Source organism: Heterodontus francisci, unplaced genomic scaffold (genome assembly GCF_036365525.1).
Source record: "Heterodontus francisci isolate sHetFra1 unplaced genomic scaffold, sHetFra1.hap1 HAP1_SCAFFOLD_75, whole genome shotgun sequence".
In the NCBI taxonomy this organism is placed as follows: Eukaryota; Metazoa; Chordata; class Chondrichthyes; order Heterodontiformes; family Heterodontidae; genus Heterodontus; species Heterodontus francisci.
In genome coordinates this window covers 3,740,309-3,754,971 of record NW_027141820.1, presented here as the reverse complement: position 1 = coordinate 3,754,971, position 14,663 = coordinate 3,740,309, and the positions used below count along the sequence as shown (strand labels likewise).

Here is a 14,663-nt window from a genome sequence, read left to right as displayed (position 1 = left end):
CTACCCCATCCACTTATCCATAGCTCCGGTTCCCATCCCCCTGCCAAACTAGTTTAAACCCTGCTGAAGAGCTCTAGCAAACCTCCCGCCCAGGATATTGGTGCCCCTCCAGTTCAGATGCAACCCATCCTTCTTGTCCAGGTCCCACCTTCCCCAGAAGGTATCCCAATGATCCACATAACTGAAGCCCTCCCTCCTACACCAGCTCTGTAGCCACGTGTTCAGCTGCACTCGCTCTCTGTTTCTAGCCTCACTAGCACGTGGCACCGGTATCAATCCTGAGATTACTACTCTGCTCGTCCTGCCTTTTAGCTTCCAACCTAACTCCTATATTCGCTTTTCAGGTCCTCATCCCTTTACCTAGCTATGTCATTGGTTCCGATATGTACCACGACTTCTGTCTGCTCCCCCTTAAGAATCCTGTAGACTCGATCCGAGATATCCCTAACCCTGGCATCCGGGAGGCAACGTACCATCCGGGAGTCTCGTTCGCGACCACAGAATCTCCTGTCTGTTCCTCTAACCATTGAATCTCCTATCACTATCGCTCTCCTATTCTCCACCCTTCCCTTCTGAGCCGCAGAGCCAGGCTCAGTGCCAGAGACCTGGCCACTGTGGCTTTCCCCTGCTGGTCCCCCTCCCCGCCAACCACAGGGGATCCCTGCACTGTGCGCCTATTCCCTTTCCCTCCCCTGACGGTCACGCAGCTACCTTTATCCTGTGACTTCGGTGTCAGTACTTCCCTATAACTGCTCTCTATCATCCCCTCTGCCTCCCGCATGATCCGAAGTTCATCCAGCTCCAGTTCCCTAACGCGGTCTGTGAGGAGCTGGAGTTGGGTGCACTTCTCAAAGGTGAAGTCAGCAGGGACACAAGTGGTGACCCTTACCTCCCACATCCTGCAAGAGGAGCATGCAACTGCCCTAGCTTCCATCCCCTCTGCTCCAAATTGACAACAGAGAATAAAAAAATATAAAGGAAAACCTTACCTTACCAAACCCTCCACACAAGAGTCCTTTTTTTTGGTTGGAGGAGGAGGATGGGTGGGAGACACTACACGTGTAGTGTTTCGGGTTTAGCCACTGCCCGAATATATAAGTTCACTTACCCAGCAGTCCCCGTGTCCGCGTCCGCCGAATCGCCAGGTAAGTACTTTATAGTGAAACGTACCTTCCCGGCTGCCCCCTGGCTCGCACTATCACCGCTGCTGCTGATCAAAGGTGTTGCTGTAATAAAAACAGAAAATGCTGGAAATGCTCAGTAGGTCTGGCAGCATCTGTGCAGAGAGAAACAGTTAACAGTTCAGGTCTGTTTCCTTAGCTCACATTAACTTTGTTTCTTTCTCCACAGATGCTGCCAGACCTGCTGACTATTTCAAGCATTTTCTGTTTATGTTTCAGATTTCCAGCATCTGCAGTATTTTGCTTTTGTACGTGTGTTGCTATGTCTGGGACTGTTTGAGTGCAATGCTATTGCTTTATAAACAGCGTTGAAACAAACATTTATCTAGTTAACACACAGCACTAATACACAGCTGGATATAAACAGCAGCCTGCAGCAGAGGGCGCAGTGGAAGTTTATTAACACAAGTAATTCACCAACACTATAGTTACTGCTATCCACAATCACACCACGCTTCATCTTAACACGTTTTACTCTCTATTTACATCAACTTCTTCCTTCCAGTAAACACTTCAATTTGGAACACAGCTTCCAAATCACCTTTATTCACAAACCCGAACACAAGCTGCAAATGCTGCAAACACACACCAGCCCAGACTTTCCCCTTTCTGTCAACCCATTCCTGCATCACTGCCTCTCCACCAACAGTTGTCGCTGGAATCATACAATCAAAGAATGGCTAAAGCACAGAAGGAGGTCATTCGGTCTGACGAGCCCATGCTGGCTCTCTGCTAAAGCAACTCACCTCATCTCACTCCCCAGTCATTTCAATTTCGGTGGTGGGAAAACTTCTCGAAAGAATAATTCGGGACAAAATTAATAGTCCCGTGGGCAAATGTGGGTTAATTCAGGAAAGACAGCATGGATTTCTTAAGGGAAAGTCATGTTTAACTGTCCTGCTGGAGTTTTTTGATGAGGTAACAGAGAGGGATGATGAGGGCAATGCTGTTGATGTGGTGTACATGGACTTTCAAAAGGTATGACAGCATCTGAAAGGTCACTGACCTGAAACGTTAACTCTGCTTCTCTCTCCACAGATGCTGCCAGACCTGCTGAGTATTTCCAGCACTTTTTGTTTACATTTCAGATTTCTAGCATCTGCAGTATTTTGCTTTTATTGACTTTCAAAAGGAGTTTGATACAGTGCAACAAAACAGACTTGTGAACAAAGTTATAACTCATGGAATAAAAGGGACAGTAGTAACATGGATATGGAATTGGCTGAGTGACAGGAAACAAAGAGTAGTGATCAATGGATGTTCTTCGGGCTAGAGGAAGGTTTGCAGTGGAGTTCCCCAGGAGTCAGTGTTGGGACCCTTGCCTTTCCTGATATATATTAATGACCTAGACCTTGGTGGACAGGGCAGAATTTCAAAGTTTATGGATGATACGAAAATTGGAAGCATTGTGAACTGTAAGGATGATAGTGTAGAACTTCAAAAGGACATAGACAAGTTGGTGGAATGGGAGGACAGTTGACAGGTGAAGTTCAATGCAGAGAAATGTGAATTGATTCATTTTGGTAAGAAGAACATGGAGTGACAATATAGAATAAAGGGTACAATTCTAAAGGGGGTGCAGGAGCAGTGGGAACTGGGGTTATATGTCATTGGTTGAGAGAGTGGTTAATAAAGCATACAGTATCCTCGGCTTTAGTGATAGAGGCATAGAGTACAAGAACAAGGAGGTCATGTTGAACTTGTATAAGACACTAGCCTCAGCTGAAGTACTGAGTCCAGTTCTGGGTGCCACACTTTAGGAAAGATGTGAAGGCATTGGAGAGATTATGGAAAAGATTCATGAGAATGGTTCAAGGGATGAGGAATTTCAGTTATGAAGATAGATTGGAGAAGTTAGGACTGTTTTCCTTGGAGAAAAGAAGGCTAAGAGGAGATTTCATAGTGGTATTCAAAATGATGAGGGGTGTGGACAGAGTGGATAGGGAGAAACTGTTCCCACTTGTGAAAGGATCGAGAACGAGAGGGTACAGATTTAAAGTAAGTGGTAAAAGAAGCAAAAGCGACATGAGGAAAAACTTTTTCACACAGCGAGTGGTTAAAGTATGAACTGCCTGAGAATGTGATGGAGGCAGGTTCAATTGAAGCATTCAAAGGGGAATTAGACTGTTATCTGAAAAGGAAGAATGTGCAGGATTATGGGAGAAGACGGGGAAGTGACATCAGGTGAATTGCTCATTTGGAGAGTCAGTGCAGACACGATGGGCCAAATGGCCTCCTTCTGTGCAGTAACAATTCTGTGATTCCAATATTCAAGTCATTTATATATATGGTGGTCCTGACACTGACCCTTGTGGACATCACTGTTCACATCTTCCATTCTGAAAAACAACCAAATACCACAACTCGCTTTTCTTGATATTTCATCCATTTTTTAACCCAAGCTGATACAGACCCTCCTATTCCTGGAACCTCTGTTTTGTTACCCAGCCTTTTCTGTGGTAGTCTGTCAAACGCTTTCTTAAAATCCATATAGACAACATCCATTGCTTTCCCTTCATCAACCTTTTCTGTTACTTCATCAAAAAATCAGTTATATTAGTGAAGGATTGGCGAGGTGCTGAACCTCTCAGTTTTCGGTCTACCCAAACCAACTTCAAGGCCTGAATAATGAACCGATTGCCTCATTAGTTCTGTGAATAATACAATGATTTAATAGACAAAGTTTTGAAACATTCCTGCCCATAAATCTTGATAACAGAGAGTGTGTGGATCTCCTGACTCAGAATGTTTAATGGATACAGTCCTCAGATCCGACAAGGAACCCCTGAACATCCACAGTAAAGACAGTGTGGATGAGGAAATGTAAGAGCCGGGAGCTGAAACTCAGGGACGGCCAAGCTCTCCTGTCATTGAGCTTGTGTGTCTGCTCTGCTCGCCGCACTTCCGGCTCTACTTTGTTTCCAATGAAAAGATGAAAAGGGCCGTTCGCTTTTCCTCTCACTGACAGCGTGTTTCACTCGGGTTAATATAACCCGGGACTTTTGCTGCTGAAATGAATTCTGCAAGGTCCCAGCAAACACACCGGCTCCCTCCTTTCTCCCCTCTTTCTGTCGGATTGTTTTACCAGGAGGGGCTCAATAATAACAAACCCCCTGCAGGGAATGACCACAAATTGAGCATCTAAATGGGGTAAGTGGGCAGCTTTCTGGGTTCTAGGTTCCCCCTACCCCGCCCCTCCCTCCCTCCAGTCCAAGCCCCTCTTCACTTTCTTTGGGACTTTGATGAGGGTGAAATGGGGAAAGTTCCCATTGATGTTTGAATGCTGAATTGCTGCAGAGATCTGCGCACGCGCGACGTAGCACCGCCCCCAGTGGGACGTCACAATGAGGAGTGGAGCGCATGCACAGTCTTTCCCCAACCCAGTCTGTGAAGCCATTCACTCAATCAGGGGAAGATGCTTTAAATTAGCTGCTAATGGAGACTTCCCGGGCCCGGGGGAAGGGAACAAACAGCATCTGCTTCCAGCAGCCACTGCTTTGGGAGCGTGTCCGCAGATGTGCTCAGAGATTAGCATTGAGTGGTTGGAAGTTGAGGGGGAGTCGGGGAGTGTTTGTAACAGACACTGTGGAGCAGGAGCTGCTCCCGGAACATGGAGTGAACCGGGGACACGGGGAAGGGAGAGTTCATTCTCGGACAGTGTCTGGACAGGCTCAGGGAGACACAATGGGAAGAAATCACTATTGAAAATCACTGACAATTTCACCACCCAAAGGAGAGGGAATTTTCCTGCTTTAGTTCCAGTCTCTCACTGTTTGTTGGATTGTGAACAGTGGGGGGAAAATAGCCGCAAAATAACAATGTGGACAGTTAGGCAAAGAACATTTATTGCAGACACCAGGTGAGAAGTGTGAAAGGCACATTTTAAATAGTGGCTGCTTGTTTTCCGTTGAAATAGAAATGTGACTGTGTAAAGGTCACTGCTCTATCGGACAGTCCCAGTCATTGAGCAGTGCAGGGCTTGTGTTGTTTCTGAATGTCACAAACTTGTTGTAAAACCACTGCAAACACCTGGTAAACAGAAGCTGAATACTGCAGTACTGCAGTGGAGTCAGACACTGACACTGTTTGTGTTCCTGGTTTTCATTTTGTGATTGTTCATAATGATTATTATTGGGACGATTACATTGATCGCTTTTGTATCTTCTACCTCACCAGTTCTTTCATTCCTGCAGGAAAATACATGAAGGAACCTGAATGGGTGTGGTGATTCTTGGACACAAGGAAAAGTGCAGTGATCTCGTTCCAACACACAGTCGGTACAGGATCACTCCCAAAGCACAGAGATACTGCCAGCTCATCAGTTCCACTGGAACAAACAAAAGAAGTAGTCAGACAGACACTGATCCCAAAGTCAAGAGACACATTTTCAATCCAACAGTCAAACAACAGCAGGAGAGACAGAAGTTGTTTCCATTTCACTCCAATTCAATACAGCTGACAGGTTGATACATCAATCACAGTGCAAAAACAAACTCACTATCAGATCTAAATAAACTCTGTCACCATGGTTACATTTTAAATATAAAACTTGAAACAGAACAGACAAAATTTACATGATTGAAAGGTACAGAATGAATGCAAAGAGGCTTCAAGGGGATTTGGACAGGTTAAATGAATGGGCAAGAACTTGGCAGATGGAATATAATATAAATAAGTGTGAAGTTCTCCACTTTGGTAGAATGAACAGAAAGACTATTTCTTAAATGGTGAGAGGCTGGGAAGTGTCGATGTCCAAAGGGACCTGGGTGTCCTTGTTCATGAGACACGAAAAGCTAGTATGCAGGTGCAGCAAGCAATTAGGAAGGAAAATGGTATGTTGGCTTCATTGAAAGCGTATTTGAGTACATGAGTAAAGATGTATGAAGTCTAGATGAGACCGCACCTGGAGTATTCTGTACAATTTTGGTTTCCTTATCTAAGGAAGGATAGACTTGTCACAGAGGGAGTGCAACAGAGATTCACCGGTCTCATCCCCTGGGATGGTGGGATTGTCTTATGATGAGAGACTGCAGAAACTGGGCCTAAATTCTCTAGAGTTTTGAAGAATGAGAGGTGATCTCATTGAAACAGACAAAGTTCTTACAGGGTGTGCAGGGTAGATATGGATAGGATGTTTCCTCTGTCTAGTGAGTCTAGAACAAGGGGACACAGTCTCAGAATAAGGGCAGGCCATTTGAGACTGAGATGAGCAGGACTTTCTTTACTCAGAGGGTGAGAAATCTGTGGAATTCTTTATCCCCGAGGGCTGTGGAAGATCAATCATTGAACATATTCAAGACGGAAATCGATAGATTGCTAAATACTAACAAGATCAAGGGATATGGAGATAGCAGGGAAAAATGGCGAAGAGGTAGATGATCAGTCACGATCTGTTTGAATGTTGGAGCAGGCTCGATGGGCTGAATAGCCTAATGCCCCTATTTCTTATGATCCTTTGAATCCCAATAATGTACATCAGACGTTAGACCATGTTATGCATTACATACCAGTTCAAAAATGCCACAGAGATTAAGACTGAAAGATACATTATCAATTCCATTACTACAAAATGAAGGACTTGGAGCTTGCAGACCAGCCCATGTATCAGATTGAAAGTTATATTTTCATTCACAATCTTTTTCACAGAGCTAAATATTAAATATCAATCCACAACTTGTACAGGACTACCAAATAAAACCTACAACTGTAAAATACAGTTAATCCATATTTTAAATTAAACACAAGGCAAACAAATATTGATACATTAAGAGAGCGGGCAACAGTGAGAGCAGAGTGGAGCATAAAGAGCCCAGGAGAGGGAGCAAGAGTTCACTCGGAGAGCAGGGAACAGCGAGAGCAGGCGTCAAAAAAGGCAAAGGAATACAGAATTAATGGGAGAACACTGAATGGTGTAGAGGAAGTGAGGGACGTTGGAGTGAATGTCCACAGATCCCTGAAGTAGCAGTACAGGTCAATAAGGTGGTTCAGCAGGTCCTTTCCTTTATTAACTGAGGTATAGAATATAAGGGTGATCTGGGTGTCCATGTCAATAAGTCACTGACAGCTAACATGCAGGTGCAGCAAGCAATTAGGAAGGCTAATAGTATGTTAGCCTTTATCGCAAGAGGATTTGAGTACAGGAGTAGTGAATTCTTGCTTCAATTGTATAGAACCTTGGTTAGACTGCACTTGGAGTACTGTGTGCAGCTTTGGTCCCCTTACCTCAGGAAGGATATTATTGCCATGGAGGGAGTTCAACGAAGGTTCATCAGACTTGTTCCTGGGATGGTGGGACTGTCCTATGAAGAGAGATTGGGGAAACTGGGGCTCTATTTTCTAGAGTTTTGAAGAATGAGAGGTGATCTCATTGGAACCCACAAAATATTTAAAGGACAGTCAGGGTAGATGCAGCTAAGATGTTTGCCCTGGTTGGGGAGTCGAGAACCAGGGGACGCAATTTCAAAATAAGGGGCAAGCCACTTAGGACAGAGATGAGGAGAAATGTTGTTACTCAGAGGGTTGTGAATCTTTGGAATTCTGTAACCCAGAGGGCTGTGGAAGCTCAGTCATTGAGTATGTTTAAAGCAGAGATTGACAGATTTCTAAATACAAATGACATAAGGGAATATGAGGAAAGTGTGGGGAAAAGGGCATTGAAGTGGATGATCAGCCATGATCATATTGAATGGTGGGGCAGGCTCGATGAGCTGAATGGCCGACTCCTGCTCCTTGGTTCTATGTTCCTAACTCCACATTGTCGATGAGACACAGCCTCAGGCCGACTTGTCGGGTGTTGCAAACAGATAACACTGCTTCTGATCTTCACCAGAACAGAGTGAGATGTGAAATTGATCATCAAACAGACTGTGAGAGAATACAACAGAATAAAACACATGGAGAGACACTGTGGAACAACAAATAGATTTGATTGGAATGTTGAATTTTGATTGGAATGGATAAAACAGCAGAAACAGCAGATTAAATTGGGACAGAAAAGAGAAACTGATGGGAAGAAGGAAGAAAAGAAAGGATGGATCTGTTCACTTTTTTCAGTTTTTTCACTGGTCCATCAAAGCTGAATTAAAAAAAGATGCAAAAAACAGAGAATTTCACCAAAAATTGAGATTAAATGCTGCCGAAACCTTGAATTGAAGGATGCCCCAACAGATCACCTGTTTAACTGTCTCCTCACTGGGGGATTTCAATCAATGAGCAATATTATTCTCTACTTTTCTTTTGTTGAATGAAACCACTACTGTCACTTGGAGTTAATATCCCTGTGTTCCAACTCCTGAATAATAAAATTGTGAGTTTCGTGATATTTTCTGGACACATTTCCTGCTGAAAGAACGAAGAACTCTTTTCTAATTTACACAATACTATATACACACTCATCAAGCCTCCGAAACTATCATCCTTGGTGCTGCTCTCTCCTCCCAAACCTCATCTCATGTGACTGTTACATCATCACTCTGATTGTGGGAGGGGTTAATCCCACTGTCTTCAGCATTAACCCTTTACATACTCATACTGCACTGTCTGTCCAAAAAAATCGGTGGAGGGAACTTGAATTATCAAAACAGCAACAGCTGCCAGTTGAAAATCAACTCAACCCATCAGAGAGAGACTGTCAGAGAACTTCCTGCATCCAGTCCTGACCCTGTCACATTAAGCAGCTGCTCAGCCAGACCCCACTCTCATCAACACTGAACATTTTTACTGAGACCCTTCAAATACTGTTTATAAAAGGCCGCAAAGATCAAAGTTCACACAGTTGTATTAAATGCAACAAAGTTTAATATCTTCTCACCGTTTCTCGGTAACCACATGAGACATAGGTTTTCTTATTTGGTTCCTTTGATTTTTCTTGTTCCTGACTGACAAATATTCCAAACCTCAGATAAACCCTCCCACTTGCGTCATGTCCCTGTCTCGGTTAAAAGCAACACATAATGACACAAACACTCTCCTTCAGTGAGATTAATATCAAGCTGTTTTCCAGGTTGAATGGAACTGTGAACAAATTTATGTCAAAGAAGTTACCTTTGATGTATCAGCACTAGAATTCTGTACAAGGAGGAACAGCCATTCCAAAATCACATCCTTCACAAAGGCTGTTTTTTTATGTGATTGAAATTCATCATGTATTTTGAATTAAAGTTCAAAAGACACCGACGTTAGTGTTGATAATGAAACTTTTCAACCATGTTGCTACGGTGAAATAAGGCTCTGCTGGGAGTTGAACCCAGGATCTCCTGTTTACTAGACAGGTGCTTTAACCAACTAAGCTACAGAGCCAGATCACAAATGCGGGTGTAATTGAAATCAGAGGAAGGTCTTGTAGAGAGTGGGCAGGCTTTGGCGAGTCAAGAGCTGAGTTCGTCACGGCAGAGTTCCCAGCCTCTGACTCGCTCTTGTAGTTGTAGCTGTAGTTGTAATTGTAATAGGCAACCGTCCGTATCGGAAGACGATGGGCTACGCCCGGGGTGTACGTCACTTCTGTATTAAACATAGTTTGTTGTGGCTGTAGAGGATGACTCGTGAGTGACAATCCCTTCCGCAGCTGGTACAGATGAATATCATTGGCCCGAGGTCGACTGATAATTTTTCCTTCCTCTGACCTCTCTTTCCCACCATCTGGTCATTTCTTTTGTCCTCTGCTTTTCCCATGGTCTTCCTGAATGCCTTTCTCCAGGAATTCCAGTCAGCAGGAAGGACTTCCCATGCATCGACTCCAATCCCAGTCAGCTTGAGATCTCGCTTTGCAGATGTCCTTGTATCACAGACGTGGGTGACCTGTTGGTCTCATGCTGATAGCAAGCTGACCAAAGAGCATGTCTTTGGCAAAGCGACCGTCATCCATTCAGCACACATGACCCAGTCAACAGAGTCACCGCTGACTCAAGAGGGCAAACATGCTGCAGATCCCTGCACGCTGGTGTACTTCCTCATTCGGCACTCTGTCCTGCCAGGAGATGCCCAATATCCATCTGAGACAGCGGAGGTGGAAGCTGTTCGGCTGCTTTTCTTGGCTTGTATAAGTTGTTGATGCTTCTCTACTATAAAGGAGGGTGCTGAGAACACAAGCCTGTTACACGCAGAGCTTCACATTTTCGATCAGTTTGCTGTCGGTTCACACTCGTCTTCTCAACTTTGACATGACAGCTGCAACATTGACAATCCTGGTGCTGATTTCAGTATCAAGGGACAGATTGCTGGTGATTGTTGATCCAAGGTATGTGAAGCTGTTGACAACCTCCAAAGTGAGGTTGTCGATGTTGATGGAAGGTGGAGTCTCTGCGTCCTGGCCCATAACTTTGATCTTCCTGATGCTGATCGCCAGTCCAAATTCCTTGCAGGCCAGGGAGAACCGATATACAAGCTGCTGTTAATGAACTTCATTATGGGATGTCAGCACAGCGTCATCAGCAAACAGCAACTCACAGACCAAGAACTGACTCATTTTGGTCTTGGTGCGCAGTCTTGCCAAGATGAACAGCTTGTCATCAGCTCTGGTATGCAGGTGGACACCCCCATCTGAGTCACTGAAAGTTTAAAATAGCAGCATGGAGAAGAATATGCCAATTGTAAAGGATGTGAGCTATGAGGAGGTTACAAGGAGGCTTCCAGGGGACTTGGACAGGATAAGTGAATGAAATGACAGATGGAATATAATGTGAATAAATGTGAAGTTATCCACTTTGGTAGAATAAACAGAAAGACAGAATATTTCTTAAATGGTGAGAGGTTGGGAAGTGTTGATGTCCAAAGGGACCTGGGTGTCCTTGTTCATGAGACACTAAAAGCTCGCATGCAGGTGCAGCAATCAATTAGGAAGGCAAATGGTATGTTGGCCTTAACACAAGGGGTCATGAGTACAGGAATAAAGATGTCTGCTGCAATTGTATAGAGCCTTGGTGAGATCGTGCTGGAGTATTATGTACAGTTTTGGTTTCCTTATCTAAGGAAGGATATACTTGCCACAGAGGGAGTGCAACGGAGGGTCGCCAGACTAATCCCTGGGATAGTGGGATTGTCTTATGAGGAAACTGGGCTTGTATTCCTTAAAGTTTCATTTAAAAGGCCATTTAAAACTGAGATAGGGTGGAATTTCTTCACTCAGAGGGTGGTGAATCTTTGGAATTCTCTACCTCAGGGGTTTGTGAAAGTTCAATCATTGAGCATGTTCAGGACAGAAATTGATAGAAATCTTGATACTCATGACATCAAGGGATATGGGGCGAGCGCGGGAAAGCAGTGTTGAGGTAAATGATCAGCAAGGATGTAATTGAATGACAGAACAGGCTCGACAGGTTAAACTTCCTCCTCCTACGTTCCGAAGAGAGTTGTCACCAGGACACAGCCCTGTTTTACCCCACTGCTAATCGTGAAAGTGTCTGATGTTGCTCCATTGTAACTGACGGAACTGTGCATGTTCTCGTGGAAAGAAGAGATGACGCCCAAGAGTTTAGGAGGGCAGCTTATTTTCCACAGCAGTTTGAACAGTCTGTCTCTGCTAACAAGATCGAAGGCCTTGGTGATGTCTATAAAGACAATGTAGAGTGGTCTGTACTGTTCACAGTACTTCTCCTGTAACTGCCCAAGTGAGTTGGTAGAGGTTGCGGGTATGGAAGGTGCTGTCTAAGGAACCTTGGTGTGTCGAATTCCTTCATATGTCCCTCTAGCATCCCCCAGATTCAGCGGCAGATTGTATGCTGTTGCAGAGTTTTAACCAGTATTGATTGGTGCAGTGCCGAGCAGTCTGCAGAGACTTGTTTCTGGCAGCTCTGAGAGCCTCTAGAGTTTGTTTGCTGGAGACTTGTTTGTAGTTCATGAGGGCTCTCTTCTTAGTTGCAGTAACTGACTCCATTTCAGTCCAATAAGCCTCAAACCAGTCAGCATTCCTCCCATCTCTTTTCCCATACACAGCGAGTGCAGAGTAAAATATGATGGCGTGCAGATGATTCCACTTTGATACCACACCGAGGCCTTGGGCGTTTTCTGAAAGAACCTGATCTAGGATGTTGAGGAACTCCTGGGTCCCTTCTGGATCAGTGGTTCGGCTAGTGTTGATCCGAGAACGACCTTTCTTCTTGGATGGGTGAAGCTTCCTTGGCTGAAGCCTGACCTTGCTACACACTAGGGAGTGATCAGTGTCACAGTCAGCGCTGTGATAGCTACGTGTGATGAGGATACTGCTGAGGGTGGTATGTCTGGTGATGATAAGTTCTAGCTGGTGCCAGTGGCATGATCTCGGACGTCTCCAGGACACCTTGTGGCACAGCTTGACCTGGAAGTAGCTGTTCGTCACACAGAGTCCATGGTAACAGCATAGCTCCGGAAACTTCTGTCCATTTTTGTTCATCTTGCTAATCCCCTGGTGCCCTATGCTCATTGGCCAAGCTGTAGTCAGTACCCAAGCTTGCGTTGAAATCCCCGAGAAGGTATAGTCCCTCGTGCTGGGAATTCTACTGATGGCAGTGTCAAGTGTCTCATAGAATTGATCCTTGACATCTGGGGTGGAGGTGAGTGTCGGGACATAGATGCACATGAGATTAACTGGGCCCGCGCTTGTTGACAAGTGAAGGGTAAGAAGTCTCTCTGAGCCAACAGTGGGGGGTTCACTCATTGCAAGTAGCATGTTTTTTACTGTGAAACCCACTCCATGCTCACGAGTTGCCTCTTGGGCTTTCCCCTGTCAGAAGAAGGTGTAGTATTTCTCTTTGAGGCGTCCACTTTGAATGAGTCTAGTTTCTTGCAGCACAGCAATGTCCACATTGAGCCTTGTGAGTTCCTTGTCAATCACAGCTGTCGTGTGTGTGCTATCAACCTGCAGAAGGTTGTCATTAAGGCCAGGACACATGGTCCTTACATTCCAGCTTGTGATGCGAAGCACTGGTGTCTTCTTTGTTGAGTTTGTCTTGCCTAGTGCATAGATTATCAATCCGCCAGTTGAGAGATATCTCTCTAAGCTCCAAGCACCCATTGAAGCAAGTAGGTCGTGGCAGGACAGCACCTAACTGACTGGGGGCTGCACAGCTTGGAGTAGGTGGTAGTTATCCAATGAGACGCGATGATCTCTCCCACGGTCAAAAGTAACCCCTGGTGCTCATACTCTACACCAATTGAGTGAGAGCTTATAATTGGTAACTGTTTCTTCCCATGTTTTGCTAATGTTTAACCACAAAGCTGGAGTATCCTCTCCTGGGCAAATAGTATGGAGACACTGAGGATCAGGACACCCTCTCAGCATTGCTAGTATTGTCCAAAGGAAAGGGAACAGCACTGTTTGGTACCAGCTCTGCTGCAGCAGTTGCTGGAAAACTACCTGACAAGTAACAGGTAACCGCCTACGGGACTCCACTCCGGATTTAGTTTAGAGATGCAGCACTGAAACAGGCCCTTCGGCCCACCGAGTCTGTGCCGACCATCAACCACCCATTTATACTAATCCTACACTAATCCCATATTCCTACCACATCCCCACCTGTCCCTATATTTTCCCTACCACCTACCTATACTAGGGGCAATTTCTAATGGCCAATGTTCCTATCAACCTGCAAGTCTTTGGCATGTGGGAGGAAACCGGAGCACCCGGAGAAAACCCACGCAGACACAGGGAGAACTTGCAAACTCCACACAGGCAGTACCAAGAATTGAACCCGGGTCGCTGGAGCTGTGATGCTGCGGTGCTAACCACTGAGCCACTGTCCAAGTTTACTCCCTAAGCCTTCTTCTCTCTCAAGACATCCACAGGGAAGTGAGACTTTTTGCCCATAGCTGGGGCTCTGTTTCTTGGCATCAGGATGGAACCACACGCCAGTTATCCTGCATGACATGCACAAGGATATCACACACTGCCCCATCCCTGTGACAGCTCAGAGAGATCCCCTGATGATAATGCACCCCACAGGAAAATCACAAACAGCCCCCTCCCGAGGACAGCTCAGGGTCAGATACTGCACACACTGCAACAACAGTGACATTACTGTATTAGTCCCTCCATTCTGAAAAACAAGCATTCACCCTACTTTATGCTTTCCGTCTCTCAGCCAATTTTGTATCCACGCTGCCACTGCCTCTTTAATCCCATCTGCTCAAATTTTGTTAACAAGTCTATTTTATGGTACTTTTTCAAACACAATTTTGAAGTGCAGACACACACCACCAACCTCACCACCCTGGTCAACTCTCTGTGAAATTTCATCAAAGAAATTAATTCATTAATTAATTCATACACAATCTTCTGTTAACCAATCTGTACTGGCTGTCATTTATTAGCCCATGTTCTACCAAGTGACAGTTAATTTTCTCCTGGATAATTGTCTCGAAAAGTTTCCCCACCACTGACATTTGACGAACTGGTCTGTAGTTCCTGGGTTTATCTCTGTTTTTAAACAGGGCTGTAAAATTCGCAATCCTTGCAGACTTATCTTTCAGTTCTGGAAAGTCTATTGTGGACAATTTCTTTGGGCATGACTT

The 14,663-nt window shown here is 44.9% G+C and overlaps 1 non-coding gene across 1 annotated transcript; it reads right to left on the bottom strand.

The window, feature by feature from the left end:
- Positions 1-9,405: 9,405 nt before the first annotated feature.
- Positions 9,406-9,479, bottom strand: trnat-agu (transfer RNA threonine (anticodon AGU)). Its single transcript has one exon. It is a non-coding gene; the product is annotated as a tRNA-Thr (tRNA).
- Positions 9,480-14,663: the final 5,184 nt, after the last annotated feature.